Source organism: Miscanthus floridulus, chromosome 11 (genome assembly GCF_019320115.1).
Source record: "Miscanthus floridulus cultivar M001 chromosome 11, ASM1932011v1, whole genome shotgun sequence".
In the NCBI taxonomy this organism is placed as follows: Eukaryota; Viridiplantae; Streptophyta; class Magnoliopsida; order Poales; family Poaceae; genus Miscanthus; species Miscanthus floridulus.
Genome location: NC_089590.1, coordinates 66,401,347 through 66,423,311, shown reverse-complemented (window position 1 = coordinate 66,423,311; position 21,965 = coordinate 66,401,347). Strand labels below are relative to the sequence as shown.

Here is a 21,965-nt window from a genome sequence, read left to right as displayed (position 1 = left end):
TCACAATGTGAATGATGTGCAACCACGTGATTCGCATGATACTATTTAATGTAGAATGTTGAAGAGCCATCTAGGCCGTTGAGAAGCCTAGCAACATCGTTGTATCGTCTTCACACTGTAGTAACCGAGAAGTCAAGGGGCTAGTTGGGCCGTAGTGAGAGCCCAGTAACGGCGCCATCATTGTTTTCACACTGACACGATGGGGAAGCCAGAGAGTCATGCCCGTACTTATAAATAATCCCCCATAGTGACTAAGGGTTTTTACCCCTTTCACTTACACCACTGCCGCTGCCAGTGCTCTTGCTCAAGCCTGCTTCACAAACCCTCCGCCACCAGTGAATGCGAGTGAAAAAGGTTATGAATTTTTGGGCGATGGTGAAATCAAAGAAGACCGCCGCCGCTGCCACTCCCGCGTCGAAGGGAAGCAAGAATCCGGTGGTCGAGGTGGAACTATACGCCGTAGAGATGAAGGTTTGGGAGGAATCAACCATCAAGGAGGAGAAGCTGATCAAACTTCACGAAGATGGGTTGCTATCGGAGAAGGATCTCATCGAATGAAAAGCACCTGGTAACCACCGAGTCCCTGAACTTGAAGAGGGTGAGATAGTGTTGTTTACTCCTTTCGTTGAGCGGGGATTAGGGTTGCCTGCTTCTGATTTTTTCCTTGGATTGCGACATTATTACGGCATCTGTATGAACCATCTAAACCTCAATTTCATCCCGCAACTTTCAATTTTTGTCCATTTGTGTGAAGCTTTCCTTGGAATTCCCCCTTCCATCCGCCTATTCTGCTATTTCTTAAAGCTAAAACCCCACCCAAGCGCCGCCAATCCAGATGTAGTGGGTGGATTAGGGTTCCAGTTGAGGGTAGGGAGGAAGATAGAGTACATCACATATACTCTAAAGGACTCCAATAAGAAGTGGAACAGTAGGTGGTTTTATTCTGGCAATGCCTTGCCGTTGCTGGAGACCCACTCTATCGAGCCCCCTAGAGTGAATCCCTTTTGGTATGCTGAGAATCTGATAGTGGAGGATTTTGAAGTCATCCATCCGCATATTGCTCAAATTGTCGTATGTCGCGAAGCCGGCCTGACTGGAGAAGGTGTAGCCGCCAGCTGGTTAGGGTGCTGAGTACAACCCTTACAGCAGAGGCTGAACTATGGGTTTGAGTACACGGGCCCTGAAGACCCAGGCAGAGTAATCAAGGAAAGGCTACCTGAGGCGGAGTTGCTGGATCGACTACAGCACAATTTGCTCAATTGAAAGAGCTACCCACGGCTAAGGACGAGTACTCTGCCGCAAACCTACCACCAGATGTAACTTTCCTTGGATATCCATGTTTAACTGATTAAGGGCGAGTATCGTAACTGATATTGTGTTGTGTCCATCTACAGCATTTGGGGCATAACTTCATGGATCTCCCTCCGCTACCACCGCCGCCACCAGCCAAGGACACTAGCGCTAGTGCTTGGAGTGCTGCAAGGGTTGGGGAGGAGTCGACAGACTCCAAAGCCACCCTGACAGACATCCTAGAAGACTGGAGGCAGGGTGAGGAAGCTGGGAAGAAGCGGGTGTGAAGCCTGAGTGTGGAGTCAGAGGACTCCACGCCCTTGTAGAGAATACCACAGAGAGCAACATGGAAGCAAAGTGAGAGTACTCCTCAACAGCAGGGTAAGAGTTTGTTTCCTTCTTGGCTGCCTTGAAAAGTAGTCAGTCTGTTTAATAGTCTGGTGTGATGTCTGGTAACATAGAGCCACCTGCCAGGGAGGTACTTGGGAATACCACAAGCTCTGACATGGTGGCCCAGATCAAGAGCCGTCTCTTAGAGATACCAGATCTCAGGGATGACAATATGTCATTTGGGGGAGCAATCCCCCTTGCCTCAAGAAAGCTATCAGCTTTTAAAAAGATCCCTGAGATGTAAGTGTAATGATCATATAAATCTGTACTCTGGTATCTCTGTGTTATTAACTCTTCATGAACTGGATTGTTCAGCAAAGAGAATACGCTACCACACCACGATGCCAACCCTGTAAGGAGGCATCAACAGGCAACCTTGGAATGGATCCAGCGCTAAGCACAGCAGCTGCTGAGCATGTTGCCTCCTTCGGGTGTGATGGATAGGACCAAACCCTTCTGGTCACCCATAAGAGGGATCTCTTGCTCTGACTGCATGAGGTAGCCAATCGTATCTTGATAGATTGAAGCTATATTCTTGAGTCCGAGTGGAAAATGACTCGCTTCTTCAGCTTGGACTTCAAATGGGATCTCCAACTCGAACAACTTGTTCGTGTCCGAGTGGAAATCTTGGTTCTTGCTAGCCTCCCGTGTCCGAGTTGGATCGGAAAGCAAGAGGTGAGAAAACTTCTTGGCTGAAAGGTCCTAATATGGCTAGAGGTGGGGTGAATAGCCTATTTAAAAATCTACAAACCAACTAGAGCAATTTGATTAGTATGACAAATAACAAAAAGCAAACTTGCCCTAGCTCTACAAGGGTTGTAAGCCACCTATCCAACAATTCTAGTTACTATGATCACTAGACATATAATTTACTAAGTCGCTACTCATTAATAGCTCTCACACTTGTTACACTAAAGAGCTCCACTAGATGAACTTAAGCTACAAAGCAAGCTCTCAATTCTAGCTACACTAAAGAGCTTACTATAACTAGTTTGCGAGTATGTAAATGAGTAAGTAAGGTGATTATACCGCCATGTAGAGGAGTGAACCAATCACAAGATGAATAATAACTCAATCACCGAGAGAATACCAAAGGGCAAGAGATAACCAATTTTCTCCCAAGGTTCACGTGCTTGCCAACACGCTACGTCCTCGTTGTGCCGACCAATACTTGGTGGTTCAGCGGCTAAGAGATGTTGCACGAACCTCGTCCACCCAATTGGACACCACAAGAATCTACCCACAAGTGAGGTAACTCAATGACACGAGCAATCCACTAAGGTTACCTTTCAGCGCTCCACCGGGGAAGGCACAAGTCCCCTCACAGTCACCGGGAGATGGTCACGAACAATCACCAACTCGTGCCAATCCTCCTCCGCTGCACCAAGCCATCTAGGTGGTGGCAACCACCCAGAGCAACAAGTGAATTCGGCAGCGAAACACAAACACCAAGTGCCTCTAGATGCAATCACTCAAGCAATGCACTTGGATTCTCTCTCAATCTCACAAAGATGTTGAATCAATGATAGAGATGAGTGGGAGGGCTTTGGCTAAGCTCACAAGGTTGCTATGTCAATGCAAATGGCCAAGAGAGTGAGCTTGAGCCGGCCATGTGGCTTAAATAGAGAGCCCCCACGAATAGAGCCGTTGGCTCTCTGTTCTCTGAAAAGTCGGGGCGATCGGACGCGTCGGTCCAATTGACCGGACGCAAGACCCCAACGTCCGATCGCGCAATACACGCCACGTGGCCCTGCTTCAAACGTTGATCACCCGAACTCAATGGTCATCAGTACATTTAAGTTGTGACCAGATGCGCTGCTTGAAAGTGACCGGACATAGGACCCCAGCGTCCGGTCATTTCCAGTAAGGTTCTAGTCGCGACCGGATGCGTCCGGTCACGCCCGACCGGACTCACTCAGCGTCCGGTCATTCTCCCTCTTGTCTGTGCGTCGCCACATCAGTACGACCAGACGCTGAATAGTGTTCAGCCAGAGTCCGATCGTCTGCGTCCGGTCAAGAGACCGAGGGCAGCCTTCACTACGCGCCACTGACCGGACGCATGACCCCAGCGTCCAGTCACTGCGTGACCAGCGTCCTGTGCACTCTATGAAACCCTGTTTTTCTGTGTGTTAGCATATTTTTCACAAACATTTTCAAGGGTGTTAGCTTTCCACTAGATCCTAAATGCATATGCAATGAGTTAGAGCATCTAGTGGCACTTTGGTAACCGCATTTTGATACGAGTTTCACCCATCTTAATAATACGGCTATCGATCCTAAATATGATCACACTCTCTAAGTGTCTTGATCACTAAACCAAAAAGCGCCTATCAATTTCATCTTTGCCTTGAGCTTTTTGTTTTTCTTTCTTCTTTTCTAAGTCTAAGCATTTAATCATCACCATGCCATCACCATCATCATGTCATGATCTTCATTTGCTTAATCACTTGGAATAGTGCTACCTATCTCATATTCACTTTGATCAACTAGGTTAGCACTTAGGGTTTCATCAATTCACCAAAACCAAACTAGAGCTTTCATCGGTGAGTAGATCCAGCGTGGTCGTGGAGACAGCTGGAGAAGCCTGAGGCGCCAAGATCTCCATGAGGTGACTTTGGAGCTTGCCATTATTGTCTGCCTTGCAGATCTAGGAGCCGAAGATGAAGGTAGTTCCCGCCGAGAAAATCATGATGTCGAGGTCCGCCGAGCTCTCGATCGCGAAGTAGCCGAAAGCCCCTACCTAGCGCACCAGCTGTCGGTGTTTTATGACCGGCAACTCGTCACGGGGTTACCCGGGATGATGTTCGAAGGGCTTCGGCGTACGCAGAACTCGACAGTTAACGTAAAGAGACGAACGATTTATATTGGTTCGGGCCCTCTTATCGAGTAATAGCCTTTACGTCCAGTCGGCGTGTAGCCTTTTGCGTTGGATTGATTGGTGCGATTGTTAGAGTTACAATGGGTGCATCATACCTCTCTTTATCCAGAGGAGAGGGTAAGAGTGCGTAACTAGTCCTAGTCGGTTATAATAGAAGAGTCATAGTCCTATTACAGAATCTAGCTTTCTTAGTACACCGACTAGGTTGATTTTGATAGCCTGAAGTTCACGCCACATTGTGTTACGTCCTTCAGCAGATCGTGGGCCAGCCCAGGGCCCATCCGAGTAGTAACCCTATAAGGAACCCATAGGACCCTGGTCTGTCACCGTGTCCAGCTGCAAGTTCCCGAGCTGGTTCTTTAGCGCCGACTCCAGTATCGTGGTCTCGACACGGTACCGCAAGTCTACATCAAGTGGTCCGGCCTCGATGCATCGCTCGCGACCTGGGAGGACGAAGAAACTCGCGCCAACGTTTCCCAGCTTCTCCGGCATGGGGACATGCCGCTACACAAGGGGAAGGGGATGTCATCGCCCCACATTTCGGCCCAACACCAGAGAAGCCCAGACGAAGGCGCAGCAGAAGGGCTCGAGCTAGAAGCTCCCGTGTGAGCGGCCCAGAATGGGCCCGAACCCGTTGTGACACCGAGAGGAGTGATATTTAGGCAGCTGGAGAGGAGAGAGGAAATCATCGAACATGTATTAACTAAATTCATTCCTTGCTAAGGAAGAAGAACTCCTCTGTAACCGGACCACTTTGGCCTGCGATCCCACCTTCTTCTTCTCCGTTCGCAGTCTGATCGACCGGGCTGTTAACACATATTCATGGAGGCACTCCCTCCTGGAATGCAATATAGTATGGGTCATGCATCGGGATTGTTGAGCACGTGTGCAGAGTTCACGAACTAAGGGGATCGTTGGTGATGTGATCTCTATCACGTGACGATTTGACACGGGTCGTGGTGAACCTTTGGGCTATCTGGTACACGAGCGAGGAGGAAGGCGATGAAGATTAGTGTTGATGTATACGCACGAGTCGACGATGGTGGTAGTGGCGGAGCTGGTTAATTTTGACGTTTAGGGTCACTATCCAAGTGTGTAGAGCACCTGCGTCAAGTCGTATATTGGCACCTGCAGCAGATCCTCCAGTTGTTCGCGGGTGCGTCGGGCCTAGTCACCAACATCGACAAATGCGTTGCGACGCCGATTCAGTGCACCGATGAGATGGTTAACTTGGTGCAGCAGGTGTTCCCGTGTATCGTCGCGCCTTTCCCGTGCAAGTACCTGGGTATACCTCTGTCGCTCACCAGCTTGAAACGCGCTGATGAGCAGGCGCTTGTGGACTCGGTGGCGGCCAGAATTCCTACTTGGAAGTCCGGGTTGCTCACTCACACTGGCCGGGTGTTGCTCTCCAAGGTCACTCTGTCCGCAATTCCGGTGCACCTGAGCATCGCGTGCTGCCTTTCGTCGTGGGCAGTTGCACAGATTGATAAGCGTCGCCGGGCGTTCCTTTGGGCTAGTACCGAGTCCGTCTCCGGAGGCAAATGCAAGGTTGCCTGGACAATGGTATGCAGGCCGACGTCTCTCGGTGGGTTGGGCATTCTGGATCTTCGTTTCTTCGGTCTCGCTCTACGCCTGCGCTGGGAATGGTTGGCTAGGTCTGAGCCAGAACGTGGCTGGACGATGCTGCCTCCCAGGTCGGAGAAGCAAGTTGCCGCGATGAGCGCGGTTAGCATGTCCGTCGTTCTGGGGGACGGGAGCTCGGCGAAGCTGTGGACTGACTGCTGGGCACCGGTTGGACCGCTATGTTTTTTTGGCACCGGAGCTGTTTGCGGCCATCTCCAGAGCCGGAAAACGGAGGACGGTGAAGGATGGCTTGTTCCAGCGCCGCTGGGCGCGCTCACCACGCAGGTGTTTTGCCAGTACCTGCGTGTTTGGCGGCTGCTGAGCAATGTGGAACTCGACCCGTTGGCGTCTGATCGCTTTGTCTGGAAGTGGTCGCCGGACGGCAAGTACGCCGCGTCGTTCGCGTACCATACTTTCTTCGTCGGCGCGGGGTCGCTGCCGGGCGCAAGAGAAGTCTGGCGGGTGAAGGCGCCGCCGCACGTGAAGTTTTTCTTCTGGCTGGTACTACATCGCAGGTTGTGGACCGCGGAACGTCGTATGCGCCACGGACTGCAGGACACTGATGTCTGCGCGCTCTGTGATCAGGAGAGCGAAACCGGGGATCACCTCTTCCTCGGCTGTGTGGTGGCCCGTGAGCTCTGGTTCAGGCTCCTCAGTCTAGTCAGCCTTGTCGGCGGTCGGCGCTACTTTGGTCGACTGGTGGCTCCTGGAACGCCAACGACTTTCCGCAGATGCACGCCCGGCTTTCGATACGCTTGTGCTCCTTGTCTCCTGGACACTATGGCTCGAGCGGAACAAGAGGACCTTCCAGGGCACATCGGCTAGCGTCCTGGATCTCTACCGCGCGGTGATTAGAGAGGCTGAGATTTGGGTGGAGGCAGGGTTTAGGACCCTTGCTGTAGCTTGCCCGATTTGGTCGCACAATCCTGAGCTCGATGTAATACAACGCTCCGGAACCCAGTAGCTAGGTTTGCTCGGCCTCTCGTGATGGCTCCTCGCCACCACGATTGTTCCGCTTTGTAACGTTTGTTTACACAACTTCCTCTTAATGAAAAACGGGCATATATGTCCAATCGAGAAAAAAACATAATGGCAGATCACAAAAGTAGCCCATAGAATGCATAATCCAAGATACAATTCCAACTTGAATCATCCAGGAACATATGTTACAATGAAAAAAAAACCAACTATCCATGCTATTTGCATAGATCACCTAGCTAGTTATTATAATAATGGATAATACATAGTTAAGTGCACAAATTATGTAAAGACTTGAATAATTTTTTTAAAAAAAGTTATTCAACACAGTTACACACATTTTTACATAGCATCCCAATTAGCACATGCTGGGGATTATTGTTGCAGGTCTCACAAAGGCTAGCTGGGTTGAATAATAGGAAAAAAAAAGTACACAAAACAATATATAGTAGATTACAGATTCGTAGCTACAGACATGTTGTTACCGTTACATCCAGAACTGCGAAAATACTTTCAGATAGACAACTCATCTAGCAAATGAGGAAATATCCCGTCATGTATAAATTTTGATGGAGCACAAAGTATGTTTTTTCTTGGCCTCACCTCGCATGATACCAGCTTGCTGGGTTCATTGGAAGGATCTCACCTTCCTGTGTATGGTACCCACTAGTATTATCTTCTAGTAATTCTAGGTGGGCAGACGGTGTCCCACCAAGAAGCAGTGCCGGTCCTATGATTTTAAGGGCCTTCCGGCGATCTTGTCGTAACGGCCCCTCTTGACCAGGTATAAAATTTTATAATATATAGGCGCTAATTTATTTGCAAAACGAAAACAAATTCAATAACATATTTTTAATTTAACATGTCTGATAATTATCGAGGAACAATATAGATTAAGGAATATATTTGTAAATGTATGATAATTATTGAGGAATAATGTAGATTAAAAAAAAATATATATTCGTTTTCTTTTTTCACCCATGACAAATGTTTCTTAGGTAACATTATAAAATTCTAACATGTAAATTAAAAGAAAAATATGACTATATGGGTATAAAGTACTAGAAGTCTGGAATACTATACAAATAATTAATTTAGATTAAAAATAAAAAGGAAAAAAATACCTTGGGCCTAAACAATTAATCGGTGATCGCAATTCATAAGAAGCAAAGAATCAAGATGTCGTCGTTGTGGAGCCCTACCTGGTCGCCGTCCTCGTGCGTCGTGTCCGTGTCTCCGGTAGTCTAGCTCTTTGCGGCGGCGCGGCTCACCAGCTCCGCGCGTGTAAGGCGCACGTCCCGAACTCATGATCAGAGTGTGTTGTGTGTAGCGTGACTCCTCGCCTCCTCTCTACCCGAAGGCGTGGGGAAAGAAAACTAGGAAAGAAATGTCAATGTTGTCTTTTTGGACCGTCTAGTCAGTTCTATGTCTCTCTTCTTATTAGTTTGCTAATGCCTAATGGACTATAGGACCTGGCCCTCGGCCGTCGCACCTCGTGGCCTACCCTTAGGGCCGGCACTGCCAAGAAGGCTTTGATTCTCCACCTCTGCTTCAAGCTGTGCCCAAGGATGCAGCGAAAGCTTCCTCAATCTGCCAAGCTCGTCGGCTGTCTCTTTCATGGATGGTCTATTGCTGCCGCACATGTCCAAGCATTGCTTGGCTAGCTCTGCAAGCCCTCTGATCAATTCAGGGCTCTCATGCCCCTTTATGTGGCTTGGCAAGACAGCGTCAAGACTGTTCTCCTTCATAGCTATAAGGAAATTCGACGACAGGCTTCTGTATGTCTCAGGCCCGTCTAGTTAAGAATAACGCCGAAACTGTAAACATCGCTTTTATCTGTCAGTTGGCATATCTGCATGTATTCAGGGTCTAGATAGCCACAGGTTCCTTGAACCATTGTAACATACTGATCTTCGTCGGATGGGGCTAGTACAGAGGCTCCAAAGTCTGACACTTTTGCCATGTAGTTGTCATCAAGAAGGATGTTGGCGGTCTTCACATCACCGTGGATGATCGGGGGAGATGCGTACGAGTGCAAGAAGTTAAGCCCGTCGGCTGCTTCATGAACAATCCTTAGTAGAGTGCTGAAAGAAATTTGCAATGCTTGGTCCTTCCCATGGATAAGGTCAAACAATGTCCCATTTGGGATAAATTCATACACTAGCATCGGAACCTCCACCTCAAGGCAGCATCCCACTAGTTCGACAATGTTCTTATGATTGATCTGGGAGAGTATTAACATTTCTTGGCCAAATTCTTTCTTTTGCCTTTCATCAATCAGCGCACATCGCTTGATCGCAATAGGCATGTTGTCCTTAACTATCCCTTTGTAGACTGTCCCATGGCCTCCCTTACCAATTATTCTATTCTTATCATAGTTATTTGTGGCTTGTATAAGTTCAGCAAGACCTTTCTCTGACTTCATCCTCTCAAAGAGAATCATGCCTCCAAGTTCGCGGAAATGCTCTTGCTTGACTTTGGTCAATTTTCTCTTTTGGAGGATCATGTATCCAGCAAATGAGAATCATGAGAACGGAGAAGCCGGTTGTAACTCCTGCACAATAGCATTAGTCAAAATCATCATTGTTAGGAAACTCCTGCACCAGTCAGCAATTCTTAAGCTCTCCTTTGGAGTTCCGATAGGAATTACTAATCAATTTTACATAAATGGGAACACCTTTAATAATCTAACTAACTGATAACGAATAACCATACCTATTATTAGGTGGGTATCAGGATCACATGTTTTGTTTTTCTCTGAAAACTTCCTTCCTAGTTGACAAGAACACCAATATCCTGGTACCGTGTTGTGGCAAATGCCACCCGAAGGGCATGGGTTGTCATCACATTCATTTACATCTGCGGTAAGATGAGCAAAGAAATTAGTACTGGATGTTAGGAAATAGATGAAGGATAGCGTGCGCGCCCATGTAACATCCGAAATCAAGTTGAATCAGTACCTTGGCATCCATCTAGAAGATAAGGTTTGCCTTGATACCCTTTGTTGCAATTGCACATGTACCCTGGTCCGTTGGTGGAGTTCACACACTCACTGTTGCTGCTAAGGCACGCATAAGTGCCCGTCTCGTTCCGCTTGGCTCCTCACATGACACCGTCGTCCCATTTCTTATCGCCCAGTCAAGCACCGTGGGTGCGCGCCCAGCATTGGTGTCGTTGAACCTGGTTGTGCTAATGTACGCGGTGCTGAAGTTGAATGCCGTCGCCTCCATAAGCACGGCGTAGCTGCTCCTGCTGAAGTGCGAGATTTGGCTTGTGTTGAAACGGCTGTCGAAGTTGACATTGTAGCAGTCCATGTCCCTAGGTCTGCTTGTCTGGCAGCACCCCATGCCCGAGCAGAAGCCATCCGTTAGATCCGACAGGTCGCCACATGTCGAGACGCAGCCGCTCTGTCCTGCTGACGTCGTAGGTGTAGGCGAGGGTGTGCTGCAACCAACGATGGCGAACTTGTTGCGGACATCTGAGAAGCGGTAGGAGGTGTTGGTTGTATGGGAGCCCCAGGTGCTGTTCTCCATGAGACCGGACGAGGGATTGTAGCAGTACGACGAGATGTTGTTGAGCACCCGGATCGTGCTATCAGTCAGGGAAATACTAAGCAGCTCAAAACCGCCCATGATAAATGGCCTGGATACGCCATCTTGGACTTCGCAGCTGACGTTGAAGTCGCTTCCCCGTGAGCAGTTCATGCCGATGCCGAATGGGTACTGTATCTCAACGTTGCCACACTGTCTTGGGCATTGAGGAGGACCAGGAGCCGTAACTCAGCCAAGCCACGTCAGAGATTTCCTATGTAGCGGAGGGGGAAAAGAGGGGGGGGGGGGGGGGGGGGGGGGGGGGGGGGGGGGGGGGGGGGGGGGGATGTAATCGGCGCCGCGTTCTCCAAGACGCGCCCTGGGTCCCGCATATACTTTGCCTTCCCCACGCTCCCTCGGCACTGCCATCCTTCTGTTTCTCTCCTGCAACTTGAGCGCAGCAGATCGGCGGCGAGCTAGTGTGCCCGTGCTCCGGAATCGCGCAGCGCCGGTGGATCGCCACATGTTGGCGGCGGCGCGTCCTCCGGCTGCGTGCTGCGTGCAGGTGTGGCCGCACTCCTGATCTGCCTCAACGGCGGCCACACGTCCTCCGACTCGGCAGCCGCGGCCCTATTCCACCGTGCTAGCGGCTGCGTGCCTCCTCGTTGACGTTATGGCCTGGCTGCAGGTCCTTCGAGCAGGGATGTGAGTGTTGCATTGCGTGGGCGGGCTGGACTTGAGGAGGAAGACGATGGGGATGAAGGAAAGGTAAAGCTATGGTGGGTCCCACGCAATAAAAAATTGTTTTTCAAAATAGATGAACATCCCAGCTCTAAGCCAAGCTTAGTGCGTGTTTAGTTGGGAAAAGTTGGAATTTGGCTACTGTAGTACTTTCGTTTTTATTTGACAATTAGTGTTCAATTATGGACTAATTAGGCTCAAAACGTTCGTCTCGCGATTTCCAACCAAAATGTGCAATTAGTTTTTTTTCGTCTACATTTAATGCTCCATGCACGTATCTCAAGATTCGATGTGATGGCTACTGTAGCACTTTTTGGGAATTTTTTTTTAGAACTAAACACGAGCTTACTGTATACCTTGTCTACTAGAATTGTCTCTTGCCCATGTGGCTTGGCTTTAAGCCAAGTTTATTGGGCTTGCTCTTAGGTGCCACGAGCAGCGGGAGGCCAAGACCAAGCTGCAGAATCCGCACTTCCATTGTCCTCGTGTGTTGATAATTAACTAGAAACCATGAAATGGCAACACTTATTAGCTTAATTAATCGGTGGGTACCCTTGCGATGAGAGAGCAGCCTAATTATCGATACACCTTAGCTGTGCTTTAATTTGTGTAGTTATATAGTACTTTTAAAATATGGTCTCCGTTTCAAATCACATGTCTTTTCAGCTTTGTTCCAAGTCAAACTTATAAAAATATATATTGTCATCTATTATAACGAATAAATCAAGATATATCTTATATTGTATCGGTTTGAATACTGAGTTACATTTTCGTACTATTCGTGCTAATATTGATATTCTCGGGCACATAGAATGGAAGAGATAATTAAATTTATTAGGTTTTGAACTTCTACTTTTGTGTAGAATCTAGGCATTGTTTTCTCCTTGCTTCCAAAAAATTAAAGAAACAGTAATGGCAACCTTTGAGCCGACAAAATTAATTAAATTGTCCGCGAACTTATTGAACAATATAATACTTCATCTGTTCTAAATTATAAGTCGCTTTGACTTTTTTGCTACATCCATTTTGCTATGTATCTAAATAAATAATATGTCTAGATACATAGCAAAATGCATGAACCAAAAAAATCAAAGCGACTTATAATTTGGAACGGAGGGGGTAGGAAAGTAAGGATCGAGAATATCGGTCGCTTAGTGCAAGTGGGGGATGGGATTAATGAATGTTGTAGACGTTTATGATTTTTTCTCTGCACTTAGTTAAAATGAGAAAGGTTTAACTTGTGACAAAATCAAAACAACTTACAATTTGGAATGGAGGATATACACGCAAACTAAAAATTTTATGGAGACATATTTTCATACATGCAGCTTGTCATACATCTGACCACATAAATTGTGCAGGAAATATACGAGTATTCCTCTCCTAGTATCATTTGTCTAACATATATAAATTATCAAGAATGCAGATAAATGAACTAAGGGCCTACTTGGTTAGCTTTCAAAATTTGGCAGGTTAAAGATTTGACAACTAAAAGTTGCGCAAAATATTTATCACAAATTTGGCAAGCCGAATGTGAGGTATTGGAAAAATTGTCAACAAACCAAATAAAGCAAAAAAAAAAAAACTTGATTTGCCCAAATTTTGGCAATAGAATTTGGCTATCAACCAGTCAGACTCTGAAACGCAAAAGGGACTGGCAAATTGAGTAAATTGACCTGAAATAGTGGCAATGAGCTTCATCTTTCGTTGAATAGAATATATGTACCTTTGGGTAGTTATTAGTTGAGAGGTCTGTTCTCCCCGGGACGATGAGAGCAATGAGAACCTCTGGAGATTGCTTAAGCAGTGTTTGTTCTAACAAAATTAAAGCAAGCACTGTTTGTGACTTTGTGTACGCGTTGTGTGTATACGAGAGAATCATGCCTCGTCCCTTAACATATATATACTAGTACACAGTGAAGACTGAGTCTTACACGAACGCGCATTTTGGCACGTTAGCCCGTTAAGTCTGATCGATCAAAGGAACGCATGCATAGTTCTTTAGGTACGTGTTTAGGACTTACGGTCGTTTAATTTGTCCACATGGCAGAATTATAAGAGGAAGAAGCACATGGCTGTTCTTCTATCTAGTAACAAAAAGGGGAGCACATGGTTGTTGACCAAATATTAGTTGTCACGATCTCATATTCATATGATTTTCAGATTGATGATCAACTGGTGCTAAAAAAATTAGTGTAACAAATTCCAGGTCGATGAGCTGTAAGCCTGCAGTAATCACTGACACGTCCTTCATGCGCATGGCACGCTCCGTAGGCAGCAGCGCGCTGCGCTTCTGGCGCTCGCCCGCGCGTCGCGGCGATGTCAGCGTCCCAAGGCTTCATCACTCGCTCTGCCGGCGGTGTAAGGTGATCACAGGCACAACACATGTTGCGGTTGTCGGGCGCCGCCGCCGTCGTTCGCCCCTGGGCTATGGCTATGGTGGGAACTTTAGGTGGCATTCAGTTCAGGGTATGAGATCGAACGGGACAGCAGGACGGTCCTCTTTTTTTGAATTGAAAGAGGGGAAGATATACAAAGTAGACACGTGCATAGGCTCGTTCATAAATTCGGACCAGTTATGTTTTCAAAAAAAAAAATCAGACCAGTTGAAGTTGGCTATGGCTTTATTGCAGCTGCACACTACTACTCCATTCATTTCAAATTATAAGATGTTTTGGCTTTTTTTGATACATAGATTATATTATGCTCAAAGATATATACTATGTCTAGATATATAATTAAAACAATGTATCTAAAAAGCAAAAAAGTCTTATAATTTGGAACGGAGAGAGTACATTAGACAATCATTATCAAAAGTTTAAAACTAACATCGGTTCGTAAGAAAGAAAGGTATTATTATCAGATTTCTCAGTCAACCGGTAATGAATTGTCACTGTTGGTTGGTGTTGACAGGAGACAGTGTTAGTACCATTGACTGGTTTTTAACTCAAACCGATAGTAATGTCGCCTCCGAACCTAAAATAAAAATGGAATGTAGTTAACTCAGGTCTTAAGTCCGGTCCTCCAAACTGGTTAAGTTCGACTACTCTCAATTCTGATGCTCTCTTCCTCTGCATCTCTCTCCCCTATTGCTATTTACTTCTCTCCATAAAAAAGTCCCTTTGGCCTCTGTATGGGTTGTGGCAGTCCCCGGTGCGAGGGGCGGCCTCCGCGGGCCTCGGCACGGCCTCCATGGTGGTGTGATGGTTTTTTTGATGTTTTCTTTTTACGAGAATGGGTATCACTGCAGGATGAGCAACATATAATTAAACGCCGTGGACATCATCGTCCATTACCCACTATTAGATCAAAATCCGACAGTGAAAACTAGTTTTGAAGCGACAGTGATTGACAATTATGGCATAGTGGCAGTAGCCAAATAACAAAGCTACCATAGACGTTGCAGAAACTGTTGAGTTGATCTTAGACAATGGTCACATGACCGAGTCGAGAGGGGTGACGCCCCACGTACCGTCCCAATTGGGAGCTCTAACAAACCTTTGGTGCACCCTCCTCCGGGTTGCACAACATGTTAATAAAATAAAAGGTCCCAGTAAGCCTCACGGTGGATCAACATTCCTGTGAGCATTGCCTCTGCTCTATCACTGTCGCCGCCACCACAAAGGACGTCGCAGGTACAAAGTACTGACTATGGTGACCGCTACATCACCCTACTGCATCAGCACCTGCTATACATGATCATCAGCCAGATCGGGCCAGGTCAAAAAAATCCGGACCTGACCCGACCTGAGCATCGGGCTGACAATCGTGGCCCGAGCCCGTCCATCACTTGGTTCGATGGTCCGCTAGCCCGACGACACATCGCATATCCGCCACGCTGGCCGCTGGGCTGCTGCCCGCCTACTGGAAAAAGAATTCTATGCGGAGGTGCCGCACAGAGTCTAGCGGACACCGCTTAATCACCGTTCACTTCATGCATGCATCTGGGTTTAGTGGGCCATGTTTAGATAGATGGATAAAACAATAACGGTAATGCTGGGTACAGGACGTCTGTCCGCCCAAGCGGTGCCGATAATGGCCCTGTTCGGCTTGCTGAAACTTGACTGAAAGTGACTAAAAATACTGTTCTAGCTGAAATGTTGTGAGAGAAAAACACGGTTCCAGCTGAAAAAAAAGCCGAACAAGCCGAATATAAAGTAAGCCGAACGGGGCCAATATCCCACAACGCAGCTCAACAACCGTATCTGATCTGCTCATCCACTCGCCCCTTAATCATTCTAAAAAAAGAAAAAAAAAACTCATCTCACCGCAATGTCGTGACAGCTCTCCACGATCGCGCTCCGCCACGCCGCCTCGGTGACGGCGCTCTCCACTGCGCTTCCCTCTGCATCGCGCCTCCACTCCGTCGGCTGACATCTCCTCCGCGCCAGAGCACGGCAGCCCTTCTTCCTCTCTTTCCACCGGACCTCCCACCCTAGTTTTTTTTTTATTTTTAACCTTTTTTAAAAACAAATTCCAAATCTAACCCCTTTGGGCGCGTCTAAGTCCATGGCGCGGCCAAAATATGCTGCCACACCACATGCATTGGCGCGGCGCGATCTGTCACGTCGGATAACGATTTTCACGTGAAAATCCTTGCCACGCTACTCGCGTCGGCGTGCAACACTGTAGCACCACGCCAACCAGACTGGCGTGGCAAGGTGCAACCTCAGAAGAATTATATCTTTTTCATACGATCTCGGATAAAAATAATTTTTATATGAAAATGGTAGCTCTCCATGAGGTCTACAACTTTCTAGTTTTGAGTTTTTAATTTAAGGTCACTAAGATGCTCAAAAAAATTAAACAAAGTTTCAGCAGTATATTATTTGCGTACAAGTGCTTTTCGCCTAGGAAAAATTGTATCTCTCTTATATGGTGTCAAATAAAGATACTTTCTATATGAAAGTTGTAGCACTCGACGATATCTACAACTTTTTAGTTTTGAATTTTTTTAATATAAGATAATTAAGATGCTCAAAAAATTAAACAAAGTTTCAGCAGTATATTAAACGCGTACAAATGCTTGTCGCCTTGGAAAAATCGTATCTCTCATATATGGTGTCAAATGAAGATACTTTCTATATAAAAATTGCAGCTCTCGACAAGATTTACAACTTTTTAGTTTTGAGTTTTTTTTAATTTCAGATCATTAAGATGCTCAAAAAATAAAATAAATTTTTAGGAGTATATTAATCGCGTACAGGTGCATGTGGCCTTAAAAAAATTGTATCTTTCTTACGTTGTGTCAAATGGAGATACTTTCTATATGAAAATTGCAGCTCTTGATGGGATTCACAACTTTATACCAGGGATGAAGATGTGGCGTTTCTCGCGTACGCGCGGCGCACATGAAATGAAGATGGCGGCCGCACGGACATACGTCCAAACGTCTGGGCTCTAGTATCTTCAAAATAAAATTCCAAGCTGACCACTTCTACAAAAAAAAAGGCCAGCAGCAGGTGGTAGTAGCATCAGATATCGATGAAACCTTTTATAAATTTGATTAACTAACTTATTCAAATTATTAATGAATTTCCTTCTTAGTGGAAGTTGCGCTCGCCAAAACTGCGGCGCTTAAATTCCCCTCCATACATTTGGTTAGCTTTGGCAAAATACACTAGAGCATTGTCGGTGTTTCGAGTTACCAACAACGAGTAAATTTCTAGTATTGCGCGTCTGGCTCGGATGGTGTGCTTGAGGATACAAGGTTTATACTAGTTCAGACAGAATGTCCCTACGTCTAGTTCATCGCTGCTGCTCGTGTTACTAGCACTGAAAGTTTATAGTAGGGGTTACAAATAGGTAAGAGAGGGACATGTCCCAAGTCTCTGGTGAAAAGAGTGAATGGATGTTGAGAGCTCGATTGCTGCTCAGCCATGTGCTTGTGTTGTGTTCTGGTCGGTTCGATATGTGGGTCCTTACAAGGTTTTGGAGCAGTGTGGTCCAATTGCTTATCGTCTCCAGCTTCCCGATATTTTATCTGCGGTACACAATGTGTTTCATGTATCGCAATTGAAGAAATATTTACGGATCCCTGATGAAGCTATGGAGATTGAAGGACCTCATCTCCAGCCTAATTTGACTTATATTGAGCACCCTGTCAAAATCCTGGACGAAAAGGAAAGAGTGACAAGGAACAATATGGTGAAATTCTACAAGGTACAGTGACAAAACCACTCAGAGGATGAGGCCATGTGGGAACAAGAGAACTATATATTGAAGCATTACCCCCACCTTCTCTCTAGTTTAGATAGGTAGTTGTTACATTGAAATGTAATTCCTATCTCCTTTCCCACACTAGCACATGAAATCTCGGGTCGAGATTTTGTTTTAGGGGGATAGATTTGTAACACCCTCGGTGTTACACTGTACAATCTTTTGCTAAAACACTGCATGTGCATCATATTTAAGTGATAGTGTATGAATTATAGTGTGTCAATCAATTTCTATGACTCAAAATGTTCATCGGAAACGCGAAACGAATATTATATTTCATGTCGCGTTATACCGCTTAGAGTTTTAAACGATTTTTTATTGAACGAAAATGCTATAGAACGCATATCCGGCACTTTAATAAAGTTTGTAGTGTAAGCTTCGTAGGTGGCGGTGAAATACTTGCGGTCGAGAACGGGATTCGCTAGATAGCTTACTTAATAGCTTGGAAATCGCATTCGACGCGAAACCATTTAAGACAGCCGAAATTCCTAAGTCGGACAACGCTTTGACGAAGCTAAGTTTGGGAATTTTTATAGGAGAATCGGGTTTGGTAGTAGTATGGTATTTGGGCTTGTTTCAGTAGTATAACCTACCCTTTTGAGTATAGAAAAATTGGTTTGGCATTTGAATCATCGAGTTTGATTTTTGGAATGCTTTCAAATGCGTGCTTGGCATGTTTCTAGCCGGTGCCAGCGTCTGGCCGCGGTCACCGTGACTTGGCCGGCGTCGCCGCAAGCAACACGCACGCGCCAACGCGCACTGCCGCCCAGGCCGCACCACCGTTGCCGCGCCCTGGCACGCGATTCGCGCGCACACGCGCATGCTGGGGCCCAGCGAGCCTGGGCCCTCTGCCCGCCATCGCGTCTGCCTGAGTCACTCTGCTCGCCATCGTCGTCGCGTCGAGCTGCGTCCCCAGTCACGCTGCGCTCCGACCACCGCTCGCATGGCCACTGCTGCCGTAGACCCTTCACGGCTGCACGCGTGTGGATTGTCCCGCCTACATTGCCCTCACATCCACTTTGACGCCACGCTGCTGCCTCCCTAGACCAGCGCCAGCCACCTAGGCACGTAGGGCCGAGCCGCCGTCGTCTTGTGAGTCAAGCCACTACGGTTGCACGTCGTCGTGCCGATCTAGGAGCCATCACCCGTCGCACTGCCGTCCTTCCCCATTTAGTGACTACGCCATGCCACGCTCCCTGTCACGTCGCCTTGAATGGCGTCGCGCCGGCCGACCGAGCAGCGCCAAGGCAAAACCCATAGAGCCTGGCCCTACCCTCGTAATTGCGCACGTCTGGAGCTTGATTTGGAGTCTAGCGTCGCGCCATGTCTGCCACTGTTGCGGTCGTACGATGTCGGGGTGTCAATTTGAGTTTTCCCCATCATCAGCCACCATAAGACCGAGTTGAGTCATCCATCTAATTAGCCTTGCGTAGTCCACCTCCTTCCAATTAGCTGTGCGCCCAACTAGCTCTGGTAGTTAGCTCGCGATTGGAGTCGACCCGACGAGCTTTCGTCTTCCAGTGAGGTAATGCGGGCATTTTCCTTGCGGCGGCCCACCATGACCGTCGAGGTGGGTGCTCGGCCAGGGCGTCGCCCCGTGCTCCGTTGTTTCAATTGAGCGGTGCTTTTGCGTCGTGTTGACTTGGTTGGCTCGCTCGTGTAGCAGTTTCGCTGGCGGAGCAGCAGGTCACCAGGGACGCCGTCGTCGCGCTTGCTATGAACCAGAGCAACCCCGCGCTCATGGCCAGCCATCCTGCTGAGCCCCGCGACTTCATCTAGGCCGTCCTTCACGTATCTGGTGAGGCACCTTTGCTCCTAGGGTAGCGGTAGAGGCGTTGGGCTAGGTTAATTCTCCGACGCCGGTGTCACTGTGACCAAACCCCGTCGTGGTGCCTGGCCATGCCTCTGTGCAGCACCAATCGTGGTGTTTATTACCTCTATCGAATGCACTTGTGATGAGGAGTGTCGCGGTGGTGAGGATTGCTGCCGAGGAGGTCCGTGCTCGTCGGCGTTTGGCCGGAGATGCCGCGACCTCTGTTAAGTTCCGGCCAGGGACCTTGAAACGGGAATTCGAAGTGAATCGGGGGGTTAAGTGCGAGCGTCAGAGAGAGAGAGAGAGTGAAATAGTAGAAAGGACGGTGGATTCATTTGGTTGAAAGCCTAGGTCTCTTTTGCATAATCGTCGGAGCGCGCATGGGTCTCCCCGTGTTGGGCCACTGTTGCACGTGGGCCGAGCCGCGTGGGCCACGCCGGTGTGCTGCGCGTGTGCGCACGTGGGGCGCTGGAGTGGGCCAAGCCGCTCGCTCGCGGGCCACGCGGGTGGAATTCAGTTTTTCAATTTCCAGTGAAATTATGAATGTTTATTCAATTTAGTTTTGAGCTGAACTTTGAAAAATAATTGTAAATTCTATAGATGTCCAAAAATAGTGAAACAAAATTTGTTAGGTTCACAAAAATGCTATCTATCTGTTGGTGTAGTTAGTTTATAGTTAGCTCTGATAATGATAGGTTCATAAATTTAATTTAGAAAGCTTAGCATTATGTAGCTTAATATTTGTAGGGATTTTTGTGGCAAATTGATGATAGCTTTAGCCATGAAATTTTTACAGTAGGTTCATTAGATTATTATGTACTCACTGTAATTTTTATAGCCCTAGAGTAGGTGGATAAATAGAGTAGCTAGTACTCCTTGTTTTATCATATATAGAGTAAATCGGTATTAAGAGTAAGAATACCGTTAGTTGCTAAGATAGTATATGTCATACTTCATACTTATTAGTGGTAACAGTAGGTAACTTAGCACCTTAGCCGATAGAACTAGCTTAGTAGATTGATAGGTATTCGTATTTTAAGAGTTGCTGTTGCCGTATTACTAAGTGCGGCAAGGATTTTCACGTGGAAATCGTTGTCCGATGCGGCAAATCATGCCGCGTCGATGCATGTGACATGACGGCGTGTTTTGGCCGCGCCATGGACTTAGACACGGCCAAACGGGTTAGATTGAAAAATAAAAAAGCAATGGTGTTATATTTGAAATTTGTTTTGGAAAAAGTTTAAAAATAAAAAAATTTCCCTCTCGCGGGCTTCTCCAGCGCGCAGACCCGCCGCAACCTTCTCCATGGGACTTGCCACGGCCTTCTCCACCGGAGCAGCAAGCTCCGTGCCACCCGCGAGCTCTATACCGGTGAACTCCACATGTCGACGAGTCTTTATTCCCAGCAGCGAGGAGATATTACGCTGAAAATATATGTTCAAGTGTTTAAGATGTTTTAGAGGTATGTTATAAGTGTTTTATATGGATATTGTAAAAGTAGATCGGGATGTTGTATATGCTGCAAGTGTTTCACAGGCATGTTGTAAGCGTTTGTTCTAAGTGTTTCATTTATTTCAGACGTATATTACATATGTTTCACACATATGTTGCAATAGTATGTTACAAATGTTTCAGTTGTTTTATTCTTGTATTGTAGTAAGTGTTCTCGTGTTGAAAGTGTTTTATCTGGATGTTGCATATGTTTTACATATAGATTTGTAAATGTATGTTCTAAATGTTTCATCTTATTCAGAGTTATGTTACATCAAATGTTTTATGTTCGAAATATTTCGTGTTTTAGAGGTATGGTCAGAGAGTTATAGGACACGGACCGGGCGCGGCGATCCGGAGGTGACAGATGGGGCGCACGGTGCGCCTGGGTCCTGTAGTCGGGACGTGCTCGTCCTCATCCGAGTTTCTGGGTCCTGCCCGTGCGTAAAGAGGATGGGTCAGTGGGAAGGACTGATGGGCGCTGTCAGGGTGCGTGTGCGGGGCAGGGCGAGGTAGACCAGGGACGGACATGTGCGTACAGCAATGATACGGCGCAGCCGCAGACGTGGGCGGACGAGCTGGGGCAGCGGCATGCGTGGGCGGTCCAGACCCGCTCATCTGCCACGAAGGTCCTGGCGCTAGTAATCCCCAGCAATCAAGTAAAATCCACTCAAGAAAAAAACACCCTGGTAATAAAAAAAAAACGGAAAGCAAACAGCGGTGTCGCACGTCAGGTTCCCTGCGACGGCGCCGCATAATTTTAACCTCCGCTTGCCCTCCCTTCTCTATCCACCTATCGCACAATTAAAAACTGAACCTACAAGGGTACGATCACCCAGGTATTGCATTAAGAAAAAAAATTTCTCACGTAGATTTAGAAAACCTTCCAACACCAACGTTCTATAAAAATAGACCGATTTTAAAACCTGTGATTTAACATAAAACAGATGAGGAGATTTTTTTAACCCAGTCCAATTTGGCGCCCACGGAACTCGAATCCACAACCTGAGAG

At 47.1% G+C, this 21,965-nt stretch overlaps 1 pseudogene; it reads right to left on the bottom strand.

Moving 5' to 3' along the window:
* Positions 1 to 8,622: 8,622 nt before the first annotated feature.
* On the bottom strand, positions 8,623 to 21,546 carry LOC136492101 (wall-associated receptor kinase 5-like; annotated as a pseudogene).
* Positions 21,547 to 21,965: the final 419 nt, after the last annotated feature.